The following is a 12,410-nucleotide window of genomic DNA, read 5'->3' as shown; positions in this document are numbered from 1 at the left end:
CAATAATCTTACAGGACGGGACTCCTGCACTGCCACATGTCCCCATTCACTTCATTTGGTTGGGGGGGGGCTGCTTCCAGTGGAGGAAGGGACAGAGAAGGGCTCTTGCAGCTGACCTGGGTGAAGGGCAGGGCAGTTTGGCAGTGGAGGTTTCGTACAAATATCAGAAGAGAGTCTTCTGTTGGCTGGTTCCCTAGCTCAGCGAAGTGCTTGGCAGCCCTTGGTTGTCATAGAATCATAGAATTGTCGCACTGGTTATTTTTATTATTTGTTAAATTTATATACCGTCCTTCATCCGAAGATCTTGGGGTGGTTCACAAGATGAAAATGCAGGATAAAAGCACAAAATAAAGAGCTCAAAACAAAACAACGACCCCAACCCTCTCGCAAACACATTTAAAAGGCCGTGGAATATTAATCAGCCCAAGGCCTGGTTGAAGAGAAACGTTTTTGCCTGCTGCATAAAACTGTATAATGAAGGCACCAGGCAAGTGTCTCTGGGGAGAGCATCCCACAAATGGGGAGCCACTGCAGAAAAGGCCCTGTCCATGTGTTGCCACCCTCCGGACCTCTCATAGAGGAGCCGCACAAAGAACGGCCTCAGACGATGAGGACTGTTGTAATGCGCTTGTGGAATTTGAACAAAGACGTTCTCTGTTCGCCATTGCCCTAACTCAATAGTGTTACTTAAGTCACTTTCTCAACCAAGATGTCAAAATGTCAGGAGGGAAAATGTTGAAATCAAGTTTACAGGTGCCCCACATACACTTTCCACTATAATAATCTACAACATGGTTCACCTGTGCCTGTTTTTAGGCAGGTGGCCGTGGTCAGGTGTATTTTGCTTGGCTGTCTGCATTCCGTACTTCCTCAAAGGAGCTCAGGGTGGCACTTATGGGCTCTCCTCACCCCCTTTTGTGGGGATAAGATGAGAAGGAAAATCATGTATGCCACCTTGAGCTCCTCAGGCGTGGGGTGGGCAGGATATATACCTGCACCAAATCAATAAATATATTACATTGAATAAAAGGCAGATAAAATTAACGGTTTGAAAACAAGTCTGAAATACGTGCCTGGAGAGTTTTCAGCGGGTCCTTGCCTAATGGCGATAGGCAGGGACTTCCAAAGTGGGTGCTGCCACCCCAAGACGATCAGTTTCTCACTGATGTGGCAGGTGGAACAGCTTGAATGGGCCCTTGCGGTAATGAGGGATTGCCGTTCCCGGTTTCTGCCCAAGGGTGGCGCTGGCACACTGAGGCAGGACTTGAGCAAAGGTAGAATTGCAAGAAGGGTTTGTGGAGGTTTTTTTTTTTTGAAGATGCTGCATTGCTTTCCTTGCAAACAAATCTCAATGCCGCCTCTGTGTTTCAAGAGGGTTGTTCTTTCCGCACTCGGGGCTCCTTTCCCCCCCAGCAATGTGTGATTATGGAGAATATTCCCAAGAGGGCTGGAATATTCATCCCACTGGTGGGTGGGAGGTGCACATATCTCCTCCAGTTGCTGGAAACCACGAGGGGGGGGAGAGTGCCCTGGTGCTCTCGTCCTGCAGGCCGCTAGGAGCAGAGGATGCTAGACTGGGTGGGCCGTTGGCCTGATATGGCAGATATCATCTTGCATTATTCTAAATGCAAAGGCAAGCCTTTTTTGAACAAAAAACAAAAACAACATTTAAGCAGGAAGGAGAGGAGGATGGGAATGGAACCAAGACCGTTTCACAACAGCCTGATCTTAAATGCATTTCTTCCAGAAATGGGCTGATGCTCTCCCACTCGACAGAAGCTCTGAGCACGCCATATTCTCCTGGAAACAGCCTTGCTTGTGCAGCTATGGAAACGCGAGCAGCATTTGGATTTCCGAAAGTGCAAAACCCTCGTTTTATTTGGAGCGTGTTTTGAACTTTCATGATTCATGCCAAAAAGGGTGCGGCTCTCCTGCTCCCCACCCCCAGCCCCGGTCTTTACGCTGTCCTTAATCCGAAATTGTTGCATCTATAAGCAATACCAAAATGTAAATCTGGGGCAGCACTTGAAAAATTCTGACCTCTAAAAATCAAAAGTCAGGGACATAATAATGTTGGCTTTGGATGCTTAGTGGCTTCCAATACGCTGCCATTTTTGTAATTATATTTAATTGATTTTAAAGTCTGGTTTAAGGGAGTGCAGTCTGGAGAACATTGGACCTGCCTGAGGTCCATTAAAATAAATGGGATGGTTGAGAACCTTTTTTGATCTTTGTAATGCAATAGGTTGGATTAGCCACTGTCTTCTGGGGAACTTGGAAAATCCCTCTTGCACCTTGCTATGTATTTTAAAAATCTGAGTAGTAATAGAGAGGTCTCAGGCACTTCCAGGCTGATGTTATTTTGGGGTGATTTTCAGCCACATGCCTTCAAGCTGTAGAATTAAAGTGTTCTTTCGCAGTGTTATTGAGCCGCAAACAAGCTCATCCCGAAACCTGGACTTTTCTGCCATAAGAAAATTGACCGGAAAGTGTGGGATGGCCCTTGCTTTGAGACGTCTTGTAACCTCTCTGCAAACGGATCAAGGTGAATGCTCAGTAAGTGAGTATCCTGGAAGTAACCTCAGATTTTCTAAACAAAATCTGTGGTCTGGTTTACCCAAAGAAGCATGTGAGGTGGTAAACATAGAATTGTAGAGTTGGAAGGGACACCCAACGGTCATCTAGTCCAGCGTTTCTCAACCGCTGTTCCGCGGCACACTAGTGTGCCGCGAGACGCTGGCTGGTGTGCCGCGACGTGCGGCGACGAGAAGGGCGATTTTGCAGCTGCAAACCACCTCCCTGGGCGTCCTATTTCTTCGCCCCTTCTAGTTTCCACAGACCAATCAGCTTTCATTATTTCCATTTTCCCCATGCCTCACGTGACAGGATCATCCCAGAATCCTTTAGCCAAGATGGCAGCCAGCTAATAGTGCCGCGCATGTGTCTCTTTTCTGGAAAATCGAGCGGACTTCAAGTAGCTACTTTTAAAATATTCAATCTCCATCATTCAAAAGGTAGTTTGTTGCTAATTCACGGAGGCATGAAGACCAAATCGTCCTCTCACAAGTCCGAGAACACGCACAGGGTAAGATACGGGACGGTGGGGTCGGGTGGGGTGGATCAGAAACCCGGATCTTTTAAGAACTCGGCAGCGCTGACCCGCCGGAAAGCAATATTTGGCAAGTGTTTCTTACAGTCATAATTATAATATAGGGCGGCACAGAGTTAATTTTTTTAACTTTTTTAATGGTGGTGTGCCTCGTGATTTTTTTCACGGAACAAGTGTGCCGTGGCCCAAAAAAGGTTGAGAAACACTGATCTAGTCCAACCCCCAGGAATACAGGCATCTCAGCTAAACCATCCGTGACCGATGGCCATCTTGTCCTGCGTGTGGAGGAAAACTTAAAACACGTTGCAGAATCCCCCCCCCCCCAAAAAAAAGACCAGAGGCAATTGTATTTCATCCAGCAGAGCTTTACTGCTCCTACTGAAGGCAAATGAGCATAATGGTCACAAATCCAATACCTCCAGAATTGGCACTGTGCATAAGAAATCCAGTTGCAGCAGACTTAATTAGCTTAACAAGAACTTGTAATAAAACTAAGCCTTAACACTATATACAGAACACCCACCAGAACAAAGAGATAGAGAAAGTGTGAAACCCAGTCTCCTCCTGGCCTGACTATATAACAGTATTACCTTGATAGAAAGAATAACAGAACCAGCTGTACTCAAGCTTCTCGGAAGGAATAACCCAAACATCAGAAACCACCTTGCCTGTTTCTTTCACATAGTTCCAAAGTGTTCTGGGAGGTTTCTAAGTAGAATAGGAAAGATCTCTACACATCAGATCAATACTTTCTGTACTAAGAAATGCAAACCGACGCATCCAACCTCTACTTAAAAACCTCCAAGGAAGGAGAGTACAGTACAACCTCCACTGTCATGTCGGAAAGTTTTTTTGTATGTTTAGTCGGAATCTCCTTTCTTGTAACTTGAAGGCATTGTTTCGAGTCCTACCCTACAGAGCTGCAGAAAACAAGCTTGCTCCATCTTCCATGTGACAGCCCTTGAGATATTTAAAGATGGCTTATCCTATCTCCTCTCAGTCTCCTCTTTTCCAGGCTAAACATACTCGGCTCCTTCAACCGTTCATCATAAGGCTTGGCTTCCAGACCCTTAATCGTCTTGGTTGCCCTCCTCTGCACACCTTCCAGCTCGTCAACATCCTTCCTAAATTATGACACCCAGAACTGGACACAGTATTCCAGGTGGGGTCTGACCAAGGCAGAGTACTGTTACCTCTCTTGATCTGGATACTATACTTCTGTTGATGCAGCCTAGAATAGCATTCTCTCTTTTTTGCTGCTGCATCACACTGTCGACTCATGTTCAGCTTGTGGTCTACTAAGCCCCCTAAATCACATGTACTGCTAGCAAGCCAGGGGTCCCCCATCTTATATTTGTGCAACTGGTTCTTCCTGCCTAAGTGCAGAATGTGTGTCTGGACTGTACCACTTCAGCTGATTGCTGGTTAATGGAGAGGGGTGCCCTCCTTGAATGCTTCTGCACGTGGACTGGCTGACAACACCCTGGAATAAGCCTGCCGGGAAGAAGGCCTTTCGCCAAGCCTTCTTCCTGATGTTTTAGTTTTCTAGATTGGCTGTTTGGAGGCCGTCTGAAGTGAAGCCCAGGCCGGTCTCCGTTTTGCGGCCCGCTGTTTATGAGAGTGAGCCCTCACTCTCCCTGGCCTTGACCTCGGAGGTGAAATCCCAAGGAAGGGCATCTTCCAGGAGCTCTGGAGCCAGACCGGTTGCTGGAGTTTGCTGGGAGGAAGTGTGCAAAACAGGGCTGCCAACCTCTGAGGAAACCAAAGCGCTGAAGGGCGGGGAAGAGCTGGCACTCGGCGCTCCGTTATCTGATTTGGATGCAAGTTCAAATCCTGGCATCTCCGGGAAGGGCTGGGAACATCCCCTGTCTGGAACCCTGGAGAGCTGCTGCCAGTCAGCGGTAGACAATACTGAGCTGGATGGACCTGTGAGTCTGACTCATAGAATCCTAGGACTCGAGTTGGGAGGGACCCCCAAAGGACATCTAGTCCAACCCCCTGCAATGCAAGGATCTCCAAGGGGAGTCCGTTCCACTGTTGAACAGCTCCTACTTTCAGGCTCAGTAGAAGGCAGGTTCTGATGTTCTCTTCCCTCCCACATTTTATCCTCACAACAACCTTGCGAGGCAGGTGAACTTAACGGTGGAGTCTGACACACTGACTCGGCCTCCCTTAACATGGGGTTTGGCTGGGAGTTCTAGTCCAAAACCTCTGCCGGGCGCCAGGTTGGCCAAGGCTGCTCTAACCACTACACCACTCTGTCCCCTGATTGATTTTATTGTTATGCTGCATGGTGAGCCTCGATTATTGCAGCACCAGATTTAGAGCAGTTACCCTGCACAGGGCGCTGATGGGCAAAATGCAGAAGATCAATAACTACAAAGATCCATTTGTGGGTGCCAAGTTTTTGGGCCCGCCATTTTACAAAAGATTACCAGAGTCTGCCCCTGATTAGTGATTCGCTGCATCAGGGTTGGTCACAGTAGCAAGTTTCTCATGCAAAACTCGGGTTTGATACGAATCCGTGCCAGGATTCATTCTAATCCAAGGGAAGGAGAATCTGGCTCTGGAGTTGTATTTAAAGGAGCAGGAACCCTTGTGAAGACAGCTCTGCAATGCTAACAGAACGACTAGTCCACGATAGCTAATGCCTTAATAATTGTATATTTCTCCTTTAAGGTGACACGAGTCTCTTTTGTAAGTGCTTACTTGTATTCTAAGTGTCTTGGCACTCATTGGTCAGAATACAGTACTGGAATGCAAAAGCCAATGTGCACATTCTCTGCCCTGCATGTTTCTCTCTTTCTTTTTCCCTCCAAAAGGACTGGAGACTTTCTTTTTAAATTCAGGGAAGAGTGCTTAGAAGATCACGGAGTGGGGCAATGCCCCTGGGGTCTCTCTTCTTGTTACTACGGCATCCCCAAACTGCGGCCCTCCAGATGTTTTGGCCTACAACTCCCATGATCCATGGCTAACAGGACCAGTGGTCAGGGATGATGGGAATTGTAGTCCAAAACATCTGGAGGGCCGAAGTTTGGGGGTGCCTGCTCTATCTAGTTTCCCTACACATAAGCTGTGTGTTTGCCTCTGTGTCATGTATTGTTGTGGGGTGGCGGGGGGGGGGTCAGTCTGGATGATGCCCTGGGACCCTTCCAGGCCTGTGATCCTGTATCCAGTGAGGGTTAGGATCTGGTTGAAGAGGAACTTGCTAACCAGTGCCTTTGTCAAGGTCCTGGCTTTGGCTGGCTAGTTAGGTACCACAATTTAGCATATCCAAAGAAGTTGCTCTGTGCCATTGAATAAATTGGTGGGCTTTCTTCCCCACCACCCCCTTCAGCTGGCAGGTGTATAGGAGAGAGTGAATGAGTGTGAGCTGGAAGGGGAAGGACAGATACATGTCTTGCTCTGTGCTAGACTTTGGGGCTCCCCTGGAACCTATTGGGGGAGCAAGATCTATGGGGCTGTTGATGCTGTGAGCCCCTCCACCCTATGCTCAGGTGGCGTATGTTGTTGTTGTTTAGTCGTTTAGGGACTCTTCATGACCCCATGGACCATAGCACGACAGGCACTCCTGTCTTCCACTGCCTCCCGCAGTTTGGTCAAACTCATGTTCGTAGCTTCGAGAACACTGTCCAACCATCTCGTCCTCTGTCGTCCCCTTCTCCTTGTGCCCTCCATCTTTCCCAACATCAGGGTCTTTTCCAAGGATTCTTCTCTTCTCATGAGGTGGCCAAAGTATTGGAGCCTCAGCTTCACGATCTGTCCTTCCAGTGAGCACTCAGGGCTGATTTCCTTCAGAATGGAGAGGTTTGATCTTCTTGCAGTCCATGGGACTCTCAAGAGTCTCCTCCAGCACCATAATTCAAAAGCATCAATTCTTCGGCGTCCAGCCTTTTTTATGGTCCAGCTCTCACTTCCATACATCACTACTGGGAAAACCATAGCTTTAACTATACGGACCTTTGTCGGCAAGGTGATATCTCTGCTTTTTAAGATGTTGTCTAGGTTTGTCATTGCTTTTCTCCCAAGAAGCAGGCGTCTTTTAATTTCGTGACTGCTGTCACCATCTGCAGTGATCAAGGAGCCCAAGAAAGTATATATAGTATAAAGGTGCACATGTGTGCACATAAAGCCATATAGCCTAAAGACACCGCAGTCTCCGCTGACCTTCAGTCCAAGGAAACTGACCCCCCAGGAAAGCACATAACCCCTTGAAGTCTCTCACCACCCAGATATTGGGGTAGCGTGTAGCCACATGGAATGGCTGTGAGTCCCCCCCCCCCCCGGTTTGAACTGTTTTGGATGAGTGCAGCCTGGCAGGTACTAACCGGCTTTTTCAAAGTTTGATGCCAAGAATGCCAGCAGCTCGTGGGCTTGGGCTGTTTCGGTTAGCATCACAACCTCAGCTAGCGGCGGCTTCCCTGCCTCTCAACAGCCTCAGCGAAACTGTTTAATTAATCCTCCACTGGTGCAATTCCACTGCTGCATTCTTCAGCCATGAGCCACCTTGGAAGCTGTGTTGTTGTTTTTTAAATCCCTTCTCCTTCCCTAACTGCAAGACACCCTTTACTCCAGCTCCAATAAATATTGAAATTAGGTAGGGGAGGAACATCTTGTTCCTTTTTCTTTTTTGTACATCCTATCAAAATGCACAAGAGATGGGATAGTGAATGGTTAAGATCCCATGCACTTACTTCGGAGTAAGCCCCGTTAGTGGGATTCACTTCCAAGTAAAGCTGTATAGGGTGGCTTTTCATGACACCTGAGATGTGTGTTTTCATAGCCCACCCTATTCTTAGAATAACAGAATTGTAGAGTTCTGGATCCTGGGCCTTCCCTGGAACTGCCTGAATTATTATTTATATAATAGAAGCGGACATGGAGCAATGGATTCAAACTAAAAGAAAGAAGATTCCACCTAAACATTAGGAAGAACTTCCTGACAGTAAGAGCTGTTCGGCAGTGGAATTTGCTACCCAGGAGTGTGCTGGAGTCTCCTTCTTTGGAGGTCTTTAAGCAGAGGCTTGACAGGCATATGTCAAGAATGCTTTGATGGTGTTTCCTGCTCGGCAGGGGGTTGGACTGGATGGCCCTTGTGGTCTCTTCAAACTCTACGATTCTATGATTCTATGATATTCATTAATACTAGTCCTTTGTCCTTGACAGGGACTCAAAGCTGTTTATAGATTAAATAAGAATGGCTAAAAGCATAAGGGTGGAGAAAACAATGATTAAAAACCAATTAAACATTAGTAGAGTTAAACAGATCTATATATATATATATATATATATATATATATATATATATATACAGAGGTATATCATATGCATGTAAGTACAATAAGAACAGCACGGCTCCAGCCTTTTCATTAAAGGGGCAACAAGGAGGGAGCCAGTCTGGCTTCTCTGGGGAGGGAGTTCCAAAGTTGTCTGGGAGCAGCTACCATCAAGAAGGCCCTCTCTTGTGTCCCCAGCGAGTGGGCATGTGCAGGTGGTTGGACAGAGAGAAGACCCTCCCCTGCAGATCTCAGAACCTAAAAACTCACTTGTGAGTCCCCTGCTGCTGATCCTCTGGTGTTGGCAAAACATCTCAGGATGTTTAAAGGCATTTTCCTTTGCCCGTGAAAGAGTGAAGGGGCAAAGCAGTTGAAAGAGCAGGTTCTCTGAACAATCTTGGGCGCTACCTTACTCAAAGGAGGTCCTGTTGTTATTGGGTACTGCTCGGCTGGTCCTGACCCATGACAGGGCCTTCTCAGTGGTGGTTCCCTTCGCTGGTGAGATGCGCCTGTCTCCTCCAGAATGGGAAAACATTCCTGCATGCTCAGGCACTTGATGGTCCTGAAACCCTGGAGAACTGCTGCCAGTCAGTGTAGCACTGTGCTAGATAGACCAGCATAAGGCAGCTCCTTCTATTCCCATGACTCAGAGATATACGGTAATTCCTGGCAACCTTTGAATTATTAGCTGGGAGCGCTTGTAAGTAGGGCTGCCAGGTCAGGATCATCCCAGACACTTACTATTTCAGGGCCTAAACCAGAGACCTAGGGGTGGCCCCTCGTGATGTCATGAGGATGCCGCTGGTGGTGTCAGTATTAAGATGGGCGCATTAAGCATTAACCGCAGTTGTTGAGAGCATGTCATTCAACTAACTTTGGAGACAGGGGTTAATTGGGAAAGGGGAGGAGGGCGGATACCCCAGAGCGCCCCACCTGCCCTGCCACCTCCGTCCCGGGAGAGAGAAGTAGTGCTGGCATTGGCACCCATTTCCGGTGAGATCTCGCATTGCTGGAAGAAGCGGGTATTGTGAAGGTAGTTCCTCGGGAGGTGGGTGGCAGGGTGGGCAGCCTGGCAGAGGGGCTGGCATTTCTCCTGCCTCCAGATGCTTTGGACAATGGTTGTGACCCATGGGAATGATAGTCCAGAGCATCTGCTGGGCACCACGTTGGAGAAGGCAGGGCAGACCAGACCACCCTCTCTCTGCAGGGCGGGTGGGAGTCATCTTGGATGCAGAGATGGAGCGGGTGGGCGTCCCCATTAGTCATGCAGAACAAAACTGAGCCAGGAAGACAAAGGCTTGCTGAGTCAGCCTCCGGCACTATAATCAGGGTACTTTTATGACTCACCTTGCAAGATGGGGATTTGAAAAACAATAATCGGATTAACCCCTGATAGAGTGGAGGGAGGGAGGCCTTTTCTCCAAAGTAGTGGCTGAATCTCTGAAGCAGTGATGTTGTCAGACCAGGAAGGTGGGGGAACACAGTCCCCAAATTTGGGGTTTCGTGCAACACATCATAAACTATGGAGCTCGCCCCTCTCCAGAAGATGGTCACCAACTTGGATGGCTTCAAAAGAGGATTAGACAAATTCATGTCTAGCCAGGATGGCTGTTCTGCCTCCACAGTTGGTATGCTTCTGAAATACCAGTTGCTGGAAACCACAGCAGGGGAAAGTTGCTATTGGGCTAAGATCCTGCTCCTGCATTTCCCATAATAGATATCTGGCTGGGCAATGTGAGGACAGGATGCTGGACTAGATGGGCCATTGGCCTGATGCAGCAGGCTCTATTCTTCTGGTCTGTCCAACTCTTCCTAACAAGGGTGTCTGCAAATGTGCCATGAATGCTGGCAACATCAACCCTGCCGTGTGGAACCCCTTGCAGACGACTGCAGTACAGTGCCTGGAGAAGAGTCAGGTTGTGTATCCATAGTAGTGGCCAGAGGAGAACTGACTGCTTGGAGGAGTGCGAGAGAAGAAATGCCAGGGTGCGTCTGCAGCAGCACAGCCGGATACCTTCATCTACCGCAGCTGCAACAAAACATGTCTCCCCTGTATCGGCCTCTGCAGCCACAGCAGGTGCTGCGACTTCCCAAAAGTTTGACTTCACCCCCAAAGGTGCACTCCTCTGTTGTCTCCCAAGACAGATGGATGCCAATGGTGTGTCTTGCAAACCACTGTTCTGAACGATGCTTTTTTATAGGGTAGGGGGCAGGAGGAAGGATTCAGAGCTGAAGTGGGCAGCTGCTTCGTGAAACTCCCTCTGTTCGACTGATGTGGTTTTTAAAAGACCATTGCAAAGCAAAGATTTGCTTGGCATCCTTTAACAACTCTCAGAAGATCCCGTTGATGCTGGAGAGACTAAGCGGCTGCCAATGAAAACCAGTTAGGCAAGGTCATTCCCCACAGTTCATTGAGAAAAGTTTAAAGGGAATGTGCCAACATTCAACCGCATAACATGTAGTTTGGGCTTCAGCCACCCTGCTTGCACTGGATGGCTTTTGGTCAGCCGTTCCTCAAGGCGGGTGGCTTCCAGATGTGCCTGACTACAGCAGGGGCAGATGGAACATCTGGAAACAGGCTGCTTTGGGGGAAAGGCTGAGTTCGGCCAGTCACTTTCTTACTACTGTACTTCACAAGGGTATTGGGAGGAAAAACTGGTTTGCAGGCAGACATCCGAATGCTTCCTTGAGTTTTTTGGAGACAGAGTTGGATAAGAATGGAATAAGCACATCTCATATCTCTCGCTTGTCATGTTCCTTTATGTGCCGTGTTTATAATAAGATCAAGGTTTCTAAAATAATGAAGACTTCACCCACCAACCTCTCTGCCTTTCTCAACTTTTCCTGGCCAGGCACACATTTAAAGGGCCCCCAACACACATTTAAAGCTCAAGACTTTTCCAAAAGATTCATGGGAACTGTGGTTTGCTCTTTACATAGAGTTGCTGTTCCCAGCACGACAGTTCCCAGGATTCTTTGGGAGAAGTCGTGGACATTAGATGTGTTTTTAATGCAGGAGGTCCTTGACCTCCCCTAAGGGGGAAAAATGTTCCTAGCCAGAGATCCAGGAGCGAATTGTGCAGAGGGTGCACAAACAACTTCCGTCCAAGAGACAAACAGCGGCGCGTGTGCTGAACAGTGCAAAACAATGGAAAGCCCCGACGCCTCTCCTTTCCTCTGATCAGTTTCCTCGGACACGCTCCTTTCTCTGGGTCAGTTTCCTGTGCGGGCGCTGGTCCATTTCCTCGATTCAACTTGCAAGCCTTTTGGAGTCCAAGCTGTTCTTTAAAAAAAACCCTCAGTTTGGCTTTTGCAGCCCAAATCTCCACCGAGGCCTGCTAATCGATCAGAGAAAACAAATGGAGGAGGCACACCAAGGGCAAGGCTATAGCCGTTTTTATCTTTGTATGTTGCTTATTATCTGTTGCGACAGGCCAGAATAAAAGCGAGTTACCAAACGTCACAGATACATCACCAAACGGGTTGTGCATGTAAATCAGTTCACGCTCAGAGTTCATGTTTCTCCCACATCTTTACAAGTCCGTCTATCAAGATTGCCCTTCCTGGCCTGTCTGAGACATCCTTTGGAAATGGTGAACACCTTGGCTCCTGCAGCCAAAGGCCTGCCTGCAACATTCAGACCTAGATCTGTGCTCATTTGACAGGTCAGCTTGGCCACGCAACAGACACTTATCAAACCGATTTGCAGAGGGGCGACCTTCCAGGAATTTCCTGCTACCGTGACCTGAGGGGGGGGGGCGGCTCTAGGAGCCAAACCTCTCCTGCTGTATCGCTCTCTGTTTTATTTCAGCCATGCGGTTTACGCACGTCTGCATGTCTGTGCGTCTGCATTTTATTTATGGCACCTTAGACTTCTTGCAACGAAGCGAAACAGGTTGCAAGCCGGACAACTGCCCGTCCCCCACCGGACAGCCTTCACCCACCCCTTTCCGCTGCGCCTTGGCGCCTGCCAGAGGCTCCCGGTCCCACCCCTTGCTGGCGAGAGCCCTGGTGTTGGTGTCTGT

The sequence above is a fragment of the Zootoca vivipara genome, chromosome 7 (genome assembly GCF_963506605.1).
Source record: "Zootoca vivipara chromosome 7, rZooViv1.1, whole genome shotgun sequence".
Taxonomy (NCBI): Eukaryota; Metazoa; Chordata; class Lepidosauria; order Squamata; family Lacertidae; genus Zootoca; species Zootoca vivipara.
The sequence above is the reverse complement of the archived record's forward strand: the minus strand, read 5'-3'. Positions refer to the sequence as shown.